Source organism: Scyliorhinus torazame, unplaced genomic scaffold, assembly GCF_047496885.1.
Source record: "Scyliorhinus torazame isolate Kashiwa2021f unplaced genomic scaffold, sScyTor2.1 scaffold_201, whole genome shotgun sequence".
Taxonomy (NCBI): domain Eukaryota; kingdom Metazoa; phylum Chordata; class Chondrichthyes; order Carcharhiniformes; family Scyliorhinidae; genus Scyliorhinus; species Scyliorhinus torazame.
In genome coordinates, this window is record NW_027307928.1 from 2,053 (window position 1) to 17,373 (window position 15,321).

Here is a 15,321-nt window from a genome sequence, read left to right on the forward strand (position 1 = left end):
GAATTGAAGCTTCGTATTTCTTTATTCATTCACGGGATGCAGGCGTCGTTGGCCGGGCCCAGCATTTACTGCCCGTCCCTAATTGCCCCTTGAGGAGGTGGTGGGTGAGCCGCCTTCTCGAACCGGCTGCAGTCCCTGTGTGGTGTGGGTAACACCCAGAGTGCTGTCAGGGAGGGAGGTCCAGGATTGTGACCCAGTGACAGTGAAGGAACGGCCGATATATTTCCCAGTCAGGGTGGTGAGTGTGGGGCTCGGAGGGGAACTTGCAGGTGGTGGAGTTCCCCATGTGTCTGCTGCGCCCTTGTCCTTCTAGATGGTAGAGGTGGTGGGTTTGGAAGGTGCTGTCGAAGGAGCCTTGGTGAGTCGCTGCGGTGCATCTTGTAGATGGTACACACGCTGCTGTCACTGTGCGTCGGTGATGGAGGGAGTGAATGTTTGTGGATGGGGTGCTGATCAAAGCGGGGCTGCTTTGTCCTGGATGGTGTCGAGCTTCTCGAGTGTTGGGGCGCACTCATCCAGGCAAGTGGAGAGTATCCCATCGCACTCCTGACTTGTGCCTTGTGGATGGTGGACAGGCTTTGGGGGGAGTCAGGAGGTGAGTTACTCAGCCTTTGACCTGCTCTTGCAGCCACAGTATTTATATGGCTGGGTCCAGTTCAGTTTCTGATCGATGGTAACCCCCAGGATGTTGATAGTGGGGGATTCAGCGATCGGAACGCCATTGTATGACAAGGCAAGTTGGTTTGGTTCTGTCTTGTTGGAGATGGTCATTGCATGGCACTTGTGGGGCACAAATGTTCCTTGCCACTTGTCTGGTTAGTGGACAGAAAACAGTGGGTCATTTTCTGGTTGGCAGGCTGTGACTAACGGAGTGACGCAAAGCACAGAGCTCGGGCCTTGGCTGTCCACAGCCTATATTAAAGTAAAGTCGTCATGGTCCCAGATGAGGTTTTCCCCTTTGAGGGGGAGAGGTGACTGGTGATGATTTAACCTGAGGATCAGCACACCTCAGGCAAGGGGCAGGGTTGAGAAGGCAGGGTCTTCGTGAATAACCTCAGCCGGTACGGGAATCGATCCCGCGGCGCTGGCCTCGCTCTGCATCAGGACTCAGCTATCTAGCCAACTGAGCTGTACAGGCCCCGCTATATTAACGCTTTATTCATGACTTAAATGAAGGGAACAATTTGGCAGACGGTACATTGCAAGGTGGGAAAGTAAGTTGTGAGGAGTTGTTTTCATTCTCTCCCTTCATCTCTCTGTTTGTCCCTGCTTCTCCCTCCCTCTCTCTTTGGCAGCTTCTGAGGCGGTCACCCTCGCTTCTTGCTGACCAGTTCATGGGGTGTGAATAACGAAGAAATTGGGCAGCTTAATCAATGGGGATCATTATGTTGTGTGGAAAGAAGCAGTTTCTGGGCAAGCGCTCGACCTCCGCATATCTGCGTGTGGGGTGTCTTCTCCCACACACCAAGCCAGAGCCAAGGATGCACCAAGGTGGAAACAGATTGAAGGTGAGAGACAGGGAGAAAATAAATATGGAGACAGAGAGAGCGAGTGAGACAGACAGAGAAAGAGAGACGGACAGAGAGAGAGAGAGACAGGCACAGAGAGAGCGAGGCAGAGATAGAGTGAGAGACAGAGAGAGAGAGAGTGAGACAGAGAGAGAGAGAGCGTGAGACAGAAAGATAGAGAGTGAGACAGACAGAGAGAGAGAGACGGACAGAGAGAGAGAGAGACAGGCACAGAGAGAGCAAGGCAGAGAGAGAGTGAGACAGAGAGAGAGAGAGAGAGAGAGAGTGAGACAGAGAGAGAGAACGTGAGACAAAGTGAGCACATGAGACAGAGAGATAGAGGGTGAGACAGACAGAGAGAGACAGACAGAGAGAGAGCGAGTGAGACAGAGAGATAGAGTGAGACAGAGAGAGAACGTGAGACAGAGTGAGCACATGAGATAGAGGGTGAGACAGAGAGAGAGAGAAAGAGACAGAGAGCGAGACAGGCACAGAGAGTGAGACAGAGTGAGCGCATGAGATAGAGGGTGAGCCACAGAGAGAGAGAGAAAGAGACAGAGAGCGAGACAGCACAGAGAGAGTGAGACAGAGAGAGAGAGTGAGACAGAGTGAGCGCGTGAGACAGAGATAGAGAGTGAGACAGACAGAGAGAGACAGACAGACAGAGAGAGCGAGACAGGCACAGAGAGATCGAGGCAGAGAGAGAGTGAGACAGAGAGAGAGTGAGACAGAGAGAGTGAGACAGAGAGAGAGAGCGTGAGACAGAGTGAGCACGTGAGACAGAGAGATAGAGAGTGAGACAGACACAGAAAGAGAGAGACAGACAGAGAGAGAGCGAGACAAGGACAGAGAGAGCGAGGCAGAGAGAGAGTGAGAGAGAGATAGACTGACACAGAGAGAGCGAGACAGGCAGAGAGAGCCAGAGCGAGAGAGTGAGACAGAGAGAGAGAGTGAGACAGAGAGAGAGAGAGAGTGAGACAGAGAGAGAGCGTGAGACAGAGAGATAGAGAGTGAGACAGACACAGAAAGAGAGAGACAGACAGAGAGAGAGCGAGACAAGGACAGAGAGAGCGAGGCAGAGAGAGAGTGAGAGAGAGAGAGAGAGTGAGACAGAGAGTGAGACAGACGGAGTGAGACAGAGAGAAAGAGCGTGAGACACAGTGAGCATGTGAGACAGAGAGATAGAGTGAGACGGACAAAGAGAGAGAGACAGAGAGAGGGTGCGCACGAGAGAGAGAAAGAGAGAGCATGACAGAGCGATGGTGATGAAGACACAGAGTGAAACACATCGAGAGCGAGTGGCTGAGAAAGGGAGACAGAGAGTTTTCGAGAGAGACAATAAGAGGGATTTTGTGGAGTCGGAGAGGGGGGAAAGAAAGAGAGAGAGTGGGAGAGTGAGACACTGCTAGGGATGAAGAGGGAGCAGGACCATAAGTGTTAACATTACAGAGCAGCATAGCTCCCTCCTTCCCCATTTGCCTCTTTCTGCTTTTCCACCCCTTTGTCTCCCTTCCCCATTGCTGGGTTCTCCGGATTGCCATTCAGCCCTTTGCCCCGGAACCCCGGGTGCCTTTGTGGGTTTTGGGTGCGAGTCTGGCTGCGACTGCCAATTGCTGCCTCACCGCCTGGTGCGCAGAATACGGGGCACGTGAGCGAGCGAGACAGTGGAGCGCAGGCTGTGGCCGTGGGACCCACACTTCGGAAGGGCGAGTGTGTGTGTGGTGGCGGGTTGGGGGGATGGTGGTTGAGTATTAACAGAGCAGGGCTAGCGGCGGGGAAGCCTCTCCTCACCAGTCTAAGCAAGTCTCTTCATCCATTTTTTTGTAGGATCGTCGCACACTCCCTCGTCAGCAATGAACACCAATCACGGGACATGTTGAGGCCCCCCAATTTATCCCCGTGACTGCCACCGTCAATGAATCGTGAGCGGCGAGTGAAGCATGTGACCAGAACGTTCAGGTAACTTATTTTCAGATATATCTATCCAGTAAGCATTAGCAAGATTTCCACCTATAATTCTGCAGGAAAGTGCCGAGGGAGCTTCACACCATATGTAAATCATGCCAAGCCGCCCCTGGGAGCAGAGGATAGATACAGAGTAAAACTCCTTCTACACTGTCCCCATCAAACACTCCCAGGACAGGTGCAGCACAGGGTTACAGAGTAAGGCTCCCTCGACACTGTCCCCATCAAACACTCCCAGGACAGGTACACACGGGGTTAGATACAGAGTAAAGGTACCTCTACACTGTCCCCATCAAACACTCCCAGGACAGGTACAGCACGGGGTTAGATACAGAGTAAAGGTACCTCTACACTGTCCCCATCAAACACTCCCAGGACAGGTATAGCTCGGTGTTAGATACAGAGTAAAGCTCCCTCTGCACTGTCCCCATCAAACACTCCCAGGACAGGTACAGCACGGGAATAGATACAGAGTAAAACTCCCTCTACACTGTCCCCATCAAACACTCCCAGGACAGGTACAGTACGGGATTAGATACAGAGTAAAGCTCCCTCTGCACTGTCCCCATCAAACACTCCCAGGACAGGTACAGCACAGGGTTAGATACAGAGTAAAGCTCCCTCTACACTGTCCCCATCAAACACTCCCAGGACAGGTACAGCATGGGGTTAGATACAGAGTAAAGCTCTCTCTACACTGTCCCCATCAAACACTCCCAGGATAGGTACAGCAAGGGGTTAGATACAGAGTAAAGGTCCCTCTACACTGTCCCCATCAAACACTCCCAGGACAGGTATAGCTCGGTGTTAGATACAGAGTAAAGCTCCCTCTGCACTGTCCCCATCAAACACTCCCAGGACAGGTACAGCACGGGGTTAGATACAGAGTCAAACTCCCTCTACACTGTCCCCATCAAACACTCCCAGGACAGGTACAATACGGGATTAGATACAGAGTAAAGCTCCCTCTACACTGTCCCCATCAAACACTCCCAGGACAGGTACAGCACGGGGTTAGATACAGAGTAAAGCTCCCCCTACACTGTCCCCATCAAACACTCCCAGGACAGGTACAGCATGGGGTTAGGTACAGAGTAAAGCTCCCTCTACACTGTCCCTATCAAACACTCCCAGGATAGGTACAGCACGGGGTTCGATACAGAGTAAAGGTCCCTCTACACTGTCCCCATCAAACACTCCCAGGACAGGTACAGCTCGGTGTTGGATACAGAGTAAAGCTCCCTCTGCACTGTCCCCATCAAACACTCCCAGGACAGGTACAGTACGGGATTAGATACAGAGTAAAACTCCCTCTACACTGTCCCCATCACACACTCCCAAAACAGGTAAAGCACGAGGTTAGATACAGAGTAAGGCTCCCTCTACACTGTCCCCATCAAACATTCCCAGGACAGGTACAGCACGGGGTTAGATACAGAGTAAAGCTCCCTCTACACTGTCCCCATCAAACACTCCCAGGATAGGTACAGCACGGGGTTAGATACAGAGTAAAGCTCCCTCTGCACTGTCCCCATCAAACACTCCCAGGACAGGTACAGCACGGGGTTAGATACAGAGTCAAACTCCCTCTACACTGTCCCCATCAAACACTCCCAGGACAGGTACAGCTCGGTGTTGGATACAGAGTAAAGCTCCCTCTGCACTGTCCCCATCAAACACTCCCAGGACAGGTACAGTACGGGATTAGATACAGAGTAAAACTCCCTCTACACTGTCCCCATCACACACTCCCAGAACAGGTATAACACGGGGTTAGATACAGAGTAAGGCTCCCTCTACACTGTCCCCATCAAACATTCCCAGGACAGGTACAGCACGGGGTTAGATACAGAGTAAAGCTCCCTCTACACTGTCCCCATCACACACTCCCAGGGCAGGTACAGCACGGGATTAGTTACAGAGTAAAGCTCCCTCTACGCTGTCCCCATTACACACTCCCAGGACAGGTACAGCACGGTATTAGATACAGAGTAAAGCTCCCTCTACACTGTCCCCATCACACACTCCCAGGACAGGTACAGTACGGGATTAGATACAGAGTAAAACTCCCTCTACACAGTCCCCATCACACACTCCCAGGACAGGTACAGTACGGGATTAGATACAGAGTAAAACTCCCTCTACAATGTCCCAATCAAACACTCCCAGGACAGGTATAGCACGGGGTTAGATACAGGGTAAAGCTCCCTCTACACTGTCCCTATCACACACTCCCAGGACAGGTACAGCACGGGGTTAGATACAGAGTAAAGCTCCCTCTACACTGTCACAATCAAACACTCCCAGGACAGGTATAGCACGGGGTTAGATACAGAGTAAAGCTCCCTCTACATTGTCCCCATCAAACACTTCCGGGACAGGTACAGCACGGGGTTAGATACAGATGTTATGGGCCAGGGTTTAGAGAACCCCAAAGTGTATCATGGAGTTCACCTGACCCACAACTTTTACTAGATTGTGGTATGGGGAGCACACGGCCCACTCTACAGGTGTGGTACAGCAGAAATGGAAAAGTATTTTTTAAAGCAAAAAAATGTTTATTCTATGAACTCAAGTTTGCCTTTTTAAAACATACAGTGAACATCTTAGCAACCATCAATTGAAATACAACCCCCAAAGAATACAACACTAAGTAATGCTTAATAACTTCCCAAACAACATCCAGAAGACAAAAGAAACACCTTTGAATAGAAGCACATTAGGGTTACATTCACTGCTGAGAACATTTATAATTCTGAATTCACCAAATGATCAAGAGACAGTCTTTTCATGGCAGAGAGATCAACAGTACACCTGCTCTGTCTGGCTTCAGCTCCAACAACGAAAACAAAACTAAAACACACCCTGCAGCAAACAGCCTAAAACAAAAGTGAAAAGCTGACAGACAGCCCAGCCCCACCCACTCTCTGACATCACTGCAGTAGTGAACACCCATTTCTTAAAGGTACATTTCTTAAACACCTATTTCTTAAAGGTACCCTCACATGACACCTCCACCCAAGAAACAAAAACCCATCAACTTCAAGATGGTTTCATTTTTCACCTTTTCACGATCCTTTAAGAAATGCACACAGTAAATATACTTTGTCGTTTCAAAAAAAAAACAACGCACGCAAATAGGTATAATAATATAGTCCATTTTTTTTCGTTCTTCTTCCTCCAACTTAAATCCGTTTCGATTGACAGTCTCTTTGAACAAGAAGGTCTCCGCACGATCCATCCATTTCTCTATGCCTCGGCATTTCTCTTTAAAGTCAGATACTTTAGTTCAGTCCGATCACAGAGTCCCTTGCAATTCTCCAACACAGGAGCATTGGTTATCATAGCTTTCAGGCAGTCAAATGCCTGTTGCAAGTCCGCTGAAATTTTTGACGTGTCTTCAGCAAGTCCATCAGTGGAGCAACCACGCTACAAAACTTTTTCACAATGTTCGATCAAAGCCACTCATGCCAAGAAATCGCATTATTTCCCTTCGTATTGAGGGTATCGGAAACTCCTCAATAACTGTTGGTTTCACATCCCGTGTGACCATTCAACCCTGTCCGATTGTATGGCCAAGGAAGTGACCTGGGCTTTTCCAAATTCACTTTTGGCTAGGTTTATCACCAAACCCACCTCCTGAAGTCGATCGAATAACTCCATCAGATGTTTTAAATGATCTTTCCATGTCGGGCTGAAAATTATCAGATCGTCTTTGTGTACCGCACAATTGGGTAATCCTGAAACAACTTTGTTAGTTAACCGTTGAAATGTGGCTGGGGCGTTTTTCATGCCAAATGGCATAACTTTGAATTTCAAAGCACCTTTTAAGCATATTCATATGACATACTCGGTGAGTCTTCCTTCTATCTGGTGTTTTTACCTCACTTAACTTCCTTTTAATCTGATACGGTCCACAAAACCTAGCTTTTAAAGGTCCACCTACCACTGGTAACAATACTAAAACTTTATCTCCACTGGCAAAACTATGAACTTTGGATTTATTGTCTGCGACCCGTTTCATCACATGTTGTGCAACTTTTAAATGTTTTCTAGCCAATTCACCTGCTCTATTTAATCGTTCCCTAAAATTTGACACGTAATCCAATAATGTAATTTCCGATTTCTCACTCACCAATTTTTCCTTAATCAATTTAAGTGGTCCTCTTACCTCATGACCAAAAATTTGTTCAAAGGAACTAAATTTGGTTGACTCATTAGGTGCATCCCTAATTGCAAACAGTACAAATGGAATTCCTTTATCCCAGTCCTCTGGATAACCGTGACAATAAGCCCTCAACATTGTCTTTAATGTCTGATGCCACCTTTCTAACGCTCCCTGCGATTCTGGATGGTACGCAGTTGATTTAAATTGTTTTATTCCTAAACTATCCATAACTTCTTTGAATAACCTTGAGGTAAAATTTGATCCTTGATCCGATTGTATTTCTGTGGGTAGTCCATATCTAGTAAAGAATTTAAGTAACTCCTCCACAATCTTTTTAGCTGTAATATTATGTACTGGAATAGCCTCTGGAAACCTAGTAGACACATCCATTATAGTTAAAAGATATTGATTCCCACTTTTACTTTAATGAAGCGGTCCCACGCAATCATATAGGACCCTTGTAAAAGGTTCCTCAAATGCTGGCATGGATATTAAGGGTGCTGGTTTTATCAAAGCTTGAAGTTTCCCTATCACTTGACATGTGTGACATGATTGACAAAATTTAACTCCATCTTTATGTAGTCCAGGCCAATAAAAATGTTTTTGGATTTTAGCTTGAGTTTTCCTTATTCCCAAATGACCTCCCACTGGTACCTCATGTGCAACTCGCAACACCTCCTTTCTATACCCGACCGGCAATACTACTTGATGAACCTTTGCCCACTTTTCATCCGCCTGCATATGTAAAGGTTTCCATTTTCTCATCAAGACATCACTTTTACGGTAATAACACTCTAGTATACTCTCAGATTCCTCTTCCGTGCATGCTTTCTGATACATCCGTTTTATTTCTACATCTTTCTGTTGTAGCTCCGCCAATTTTCCTGAACTAAAAATATCCGCCTCATCCTCCACCTGTTCTTGTTCTTTTTCAACCATTTGATCAAAAATCGTTTCTGATAATTGCACTTCAACTTCATCTTCACTCTTTGATTTCTCCTCTTGTCTTAACCTGTGACTTTGCGACCTTGTCACTACACAATCCGGAAAAATCCCAGGATATTCGTCCTTCAACACTTCAGTTGTCTGATTTCCCACTGGCTTATCAACCACGGCAGGCATCACTCTCACCTGCGATCCAGCTATATCATTACCCAAGATAAACTGTATTCCTGGACAAGATAGTTTCTCTATTACTCCTACTACCACTTCACCACTCTTCACTGGACTTTCCAACCGTACCTTATATAATGAAACACTATTCCTCTCACCCTGATTACATATTACCACCTTTTCTGGCAACATTCTTCCCAAACTACATAACTCCTCATCTCTTGCCATTAAAGATTGACTAGCTCCCGTATCTCTTAAAATTGTGACTTCTTTACCTGCTCCTCCTGATACACACGAGTAAACGTTACCCACACAAGTAGATTCTTTAAAGAGATCCTGCACCTTCTTATCAATCACCTCTTGATCAGGCTGTACAATCTTTTGCACTTCCTTCGCTTCACTTGGGCTTTCCTTTATCACTTTAACAAACCCCACTGTCTTATCCTGTTTTACCTCATCAGCCTTCCCAGTGCTTTTCTTCAACCACCAACACTGTGACTTTACATGGCCTAGTTTATTACAGTGAAAACATTTGAAACTTTTCATCTCTTTTCCACCCTCCTGGATTTCTTTTTTAATCTGAGGTACACTCTCTTTATTGTCTCCCATCAGATCACCCTTACCTTTACCACTTGAGTATTTCTCATGTCCCCAGTTTCTATCCCCCACAGGCTGAAACTAATGTCGGAAACCAAGCTTTGATTTATGAACTAATTTATAATCATCTGCCATTTCTGATGCTAATCTCTTCCACATGAGTTCTCACTACATCAGGAATTGAATTTTTAAACTCCTCCAAAAGCATAATTTCTCTGAGAGCTTCATACGTTTCGCCAATTTCCAAAGCCCTTATCCACCTATCAAAATGACTCTGTTTGAGCCTTTCAAACTCCAAGTATGTTTGACCAAATTATTTCCTTAAATTTCTAAACCTTTCTCTGTAGGCTTTAGGCACTAGTTCGTATGCAGCTAAGATGGATTTTTTCACCTCCTCAGATGCCCCAGATACCTCCTCCGGTAGTGTTGCAAACACTTCACTCGCCCTACCTATCAGCTTTGTTTCAATGAAATGTGGCTATTTCATTTGTTTAGCTAGCTTCTCAAATGAAATTAAAAAAGCTTCCACCTCCTGCTCGTCAAACCTTGCCAATGCTTGGACATATTTAAATAGATCCCCACCAAGCCTTTGACTATGACACTCTTTCTCACTATCATCACTATCCCCCAACTGTACGTTTCTCTTTACGTCTGCCAATTTTAACTGACTGTTATGTTTCATAGCCATTATCTGAAGTTCAAACTCTCTCTTTTTCCCTTTCCTCGCTATCTCTTTCCTTTTCCTCTCTATCTCTTTCTTTGTTTCTTTCTTCGCTCTCCTTTTCTTTTTCCCTGATCTGTATCCCGCTTTCTCTTTCTTTTTCTCTCATTGCATATTCAAGCTGCAATTCTTTTTCATGGTCAAGTTGCTTAATCTGCAACTAGATATTTGCCATTTATAATCAATCAGACTGTATCTCAGGCAACTTTAAATGTTTAGCCACTGCCATAATGACCTCATCTTTTCACATTTTGTCAGGTAATGTTAACTGCAATGCTTTTGCCAAATCTAACAGTCTGCTTTTAGTCTCTGTCCGTAAGGTACCGTGTGTGACCATCTCCACCCCCAAAAACGTCAAAATCTCTGAAAGAGCCATTGTCAACAATACACTCCCCATTTAAACTAAAATACCACACCTGAAAAGCAACCACAAAATGCTCACCCCTCACTGTCTTTACGTTCACTCAGCCAATCCAATAGATCGACTTCTATCCCCCTCGAGCCCCCAATTTGTTATGGGCCAGGGTTTAGAGAACCCCAAAGTGTATCATGGAGTTCAGCTGACCCACAACTTTTACTAGATTGTGGTATGGGGAGCACACGGCCCACTCTACAGGTGGGTACAGCAGAAATGGAAAAGTATTTTTTAAAAGCAAAACAATGTTTATTCTATGAACTCAAGTTAACCTTTTGAAAACATACAGTGAACATCTTAGCAACCGTCAATTCAAATACAACCCCCAAAGAATACAACACTAGGTAATCCTTAATAACTTCCCAAACAACATCCAGAAGAAACACCTTTTAACAGAAGCACATTAGGGTTACATTCACTACTGAGAACATTTATAATTCTGAATTCACCAAATGATCAAGAGACAGTCTTTTCATGACAGAGAGATCAACAGTACACCTGCTCTGTCTGGCTTCAGCTCCAACATTGAAAACAAAACTAAAACACACCCTGCAGCAAACAGCCTAAAACAAAAGTAAAAAGCTGACAGACAGCCCAGCTCCACCCACTCTCTGACATCACTACAGTAGTAAACACCCATTTCTTAAAGGTACATTTCTTAAACACCCATTTCTTAAAGGTACTCTCACATGACACAGAGTAAAGCTCCCTCTACACTGTCCCCATCAAACACTCCCAGGACAGGTACAGCACGGGGTTAGATACAGAGTAAAGCTCCCTCTACACTGTCCCAATCCAACACTCCCAGGACAGGTACAGCACGGGGTTAGATACAGAGTAAAGCTCCCTCTCCACTGTCCCCATCAAACACTCGGAGGACAGGTACAGCACGGGGTTAGATACAGAGTAAAGCTCCATCCACACTGTCCCCATCAAACACTCCCAGGACAGGTACTGCGCGGGGTTAGATACAGAGTAAAGCTCCCTCCACACTGTCCCCATCAAACAATCCCAGGACAGGGAGAGCACGGGGTTAGATACAGAGTAAATCTCCCTCCACAATGTCCCCATCAAACACTCCCAGGACAGGTACAGCACGGGGTTAGATACAGAGTAAAGCTCCCTCTACACTGTCGCCATCAAGCACTCCCAGGACAGGTACAGCACGGGGTTAGATACAGAGTAAAGCTCCCTCTACACTGTCCTCATCAAACACTCCCAGGACAGGTACAGCACGGCATTAGACGTAGAGTTAAGCTCCCACTACACTGTCCCCATCAAACATTCCCAGGACAGGTGCAGCACGGGGTTCGATACAGAGTAAAGCTCCCTCGACACTGTCCCCAACAAACACTCCCAGGACAGGTACAGCGCGGGGTTAGATACAGAGTAAAGCACCCTCTACACTGTCTCCCATCAAACACTCCCAGGACAGGGACAGCACGGGGTTAGATACAGAGTAAAGCTCCCTCTACACTGTACCCATCAAACATTCGCAGGAGAGGTACAGCACGGGGTTCGATACAGAGTAACGCTCCCTCTGCACTGTCCCCATCAAACACTCCCAGGACAGGTACAGCACGGGGTTAGATACAGAGTAAAGCTCCCTCTCCACTTTCCCCATCAAACACTCCCAGGACAGGTACAGCACGGGGTTAGATACAGAGTAAAGCTCCCTCTACACTGTCCCCATCAAACACTCCCAGGACAGGTACTGCACGGGGTAAGATACAGAGTAAAGTCTCCCTCTACCCTGTACCCATCAAACATTCCCAGGACAGGTACAGCACGGGGTTCGATACACAGTAACGCTCCCTCTGCACTCTCCCCATCAAACACTCCCAGAACAGGTACAGCACAGGGATAGATACAGAGTAAAGCGCCCTCTACACTGTCCCCATCAAACACTCCCAGAACAGGTACAGCACGGGGTTAGATACAGAGTAAAGCTCCCTCTACACTGTCCCCATCAAACAGTCCCAGGACAGGGACAGCACGGGGTTAGATACAGAGTAAAGCTTCCTCTACACTGTCTCCCATTAAACACTCCCAGAACAGCTACAGCACGGGGTTAGATACAGAGTAAAGCTCCCTCTGCACTGTCCCAATCAAACGCTCCCAGGACAGGTACAGCACGGGGTTAGATACAGAGTAAAGCTCCCTCTACACTGTCCCCATCAAACACTCCCAGGACAGGTACAGCACAGGGATAGATACAGTGTAAAGCGCCCTCTACACTGTCCCCATCAAACACTCCCAGAACAGGTACAGCACGGGGTTAGATACAGAGTAAAGCTCCCTCCACACTGTCCCCATCAAACAGTCCCAGGACAGGGACAGCACGGGGTTAGATACAGAGTAAAGCTTCCTCTACACTGTCTCCCATTAAACACTCCCAGGACAGCTACAGCACGGGGTTAGATACAGAGTAAAGCTCCTATTACACTGTCCCCATCAAGCACTCACAGGACAGCTACCGCACGGGGTTAGATACAGAGTAAAGCTCCCTCGACACGGTCCCCATCAAACACTCCCAGGACTGTTACAGCACGGGGTTAGGTACAGAGTAAAGTTCCCTCTACAGTCTCTCCATCAAACACTCCTAGGACAGGTACAGCACGGGGTTAGATACAGAGTAAAGCTCCCTCTACATTGGCCCCATCAAACACTCCCAGGACAGGTACAGCACGGGGTTAGATACAGAGTAAAGCTCCCTCTACACCGTCCACTATCAAACACTCCCAGGACAGGTACAGCACGGGGTTAGAAACAGGGTAAAGCTCCCTCTGCACTGTCCCCATCAAACATTCCCAGAACAGGTACAGCATGGGTTTAGATATAGAGTAAAGCTCCCTGTACACTGACCCCATCAAACATTCCCAGGACAGGTACATCACGGGATTTGATACAGAGTAAAGCTCCCACGACACTGTCCGCATCAAACACTCCCAGGACAGCTACCGCACGGGGTTAGATACACAGTAAAGCTCCCTCTACACTGTCCCCATCAAGCACGACCAGGACAGGTACAGCACGGGGTTAGATACAGAGTAAAGCTCCCTCTACACTGTCCCCATCAAACACTCGCAGGACAGGGACAGCACGGGGTTAGATACTGAGGAAAGCTGCCTCTACACTGTACCCATCAACCATTCCCAGGACAGGTACAGCACGGGGTTAGATACAGAGTAACGCTCCCTCTACACTGTCCCCATCAAACACTCGCAAGACAGGGACAGCACAGGGTTAGATACAGAGTAAAGCTGCCTCTACATTTGGGTAATTTGGGTAATGAACCAGGCCAGGTGTTGGATTTGGAGGTAGGTGAGCACTTTGGGGACAGTGACCACAATTCGGTGACGTTTACGTTAAGGATGGAAAGGGATAAGTATACACCGCAGGGCAAGAGTTATAGCTGGGGAAAGGGAAATTATGATGCCATTAGACGTGACTTGGGGGGGATAAGGTGGAGAAGTAGGCTGCAAGTGTTGGACACACTGGATAAGTGGAGCTTGTTCAAGGATCAGCTACTGCGTGTTCTTGATAAGTATGTACCGGTCAGGCAGGGAGGAAGGTGCCGAGCGAGGGAACCGTGGTTTACCAAAGAAGTGGAATCTCTTGTTAAGAGGAAGAAGGAGGCCTATGTGAAGATGAGGTGTGAAGTTTCAGTTGGGGCGATGGATAGTTACAAGGTAGCGAGGAAGGATCTAAAGAGAGAGCTAAGACGAGCAAGGAGGGGACATGAGAAGTATTTGGCAGGAAGGATCAAGGAAAACCGAAAAGCTTTCTATAGGTATGTCAGGAATAAGCGAATGACTAGGGAAAGAGTAGGACCAGTCAAGGACAGGGATGGCAAGTTGTGTGTAGAGTCTGAAGAGATAGGCGAGATACTAAATGAATATTTTTCGTCAGTATTCACTCAGGAAAAAGATAATGTTGTGGAGGAGAATGCTGAGCTCCAGGTAAATAGATTAGATGGCATTGAGGTACATAGGGAAGAGGTGTTGGCAATTCTGGACAGGCTGAAAATAGATAAGTCCCCGGGACCTGATGGGATTTATCCTAGGATTCTCTGGGAGGCCAGGGAAGAGATTGCTGGACAATTGGCTTTGATTTTTATGTCATCATTGGCTACAGGAATAGTGCCAGAGGACTGGAGGATAGCAAATGTGGTCCCTTTGTTCAAAAAGGGGAGCAGAGACAACCCCGGCAACTATAGACCGGTGAGCCTCACGTCTGTAGTGGGTAAAGTCTTGGAGGGGATTATAAGAGACAAGATTTATAATCATCTAGATAGGAATAATATGATCAGGGATAGTCAGCATGGCTTTGTGAAGGGTAGGTCATGCCTCACAAACCTTATCGAGTTCTTTGAGAAGGTGACTGAACAGGTAGACGAGGGTAGAGCAGTTGATGTGGTGCATATGGATTTCAGCAAAGCGTTTGATAAGGTTCCCCACGGTAGGCTATTGCAGAAAATACGGAGGCTGGGGATTGAGGGTGATTTAGAGATGTGGATCAGAAATTGGCTAGCTGAAAGAAGACAGAGGGTGGTGGTTGATGGGAAATGTTTAGAATGGAGTTCAGTCACAAGTGGAGTACCACAAGGATCTGTTCTGGGGCCGTTACTGTTTGTCATTTTTATCAATGACCTAGAGGAAGGCGCAGAAGGGTGGGTGAGTAAATTTGCAGACGATACTAAAGTCGGTGGTGTTGTCGATAGTGTGGAAGGAAGTAGCAGGTTACAGAGGGATATAGATAAGCTGCAGAGCTGGGCTGAGAGGTGGCAAATGGAGTTTAATGTAGAGAAGTGTGAGGTGATTCACTTTGGAAG

The 15,321-nt window shown here is 47.1% G+C and overlaps 1 protein-coding gene across 1 annotated transcript in view; it reads left to right on the forward strand.

Annotated features, from left to right (window-relative positions):
* The first annotated feature begins 1,329 nt into the window (after window positions 1-1,329).
* Window positions 1,330-15,321, forward strand: part of LOC140405761 (zinc finger protein 219-like) — a 232,893-nt gene continuing 218,901 nt past the window's right edge. The window contains exons 1-2 of the mRNA XM_072494195.1: window positions 1,330-1,508; window positions 3,336-3,467. The gene's annotated coding sequence lies outside the window, so the exon portion shown is untranslated. The remainder of the gene's footprint in view (window positions 1,509-3,335; window positions 3,468-15,321) is intronic.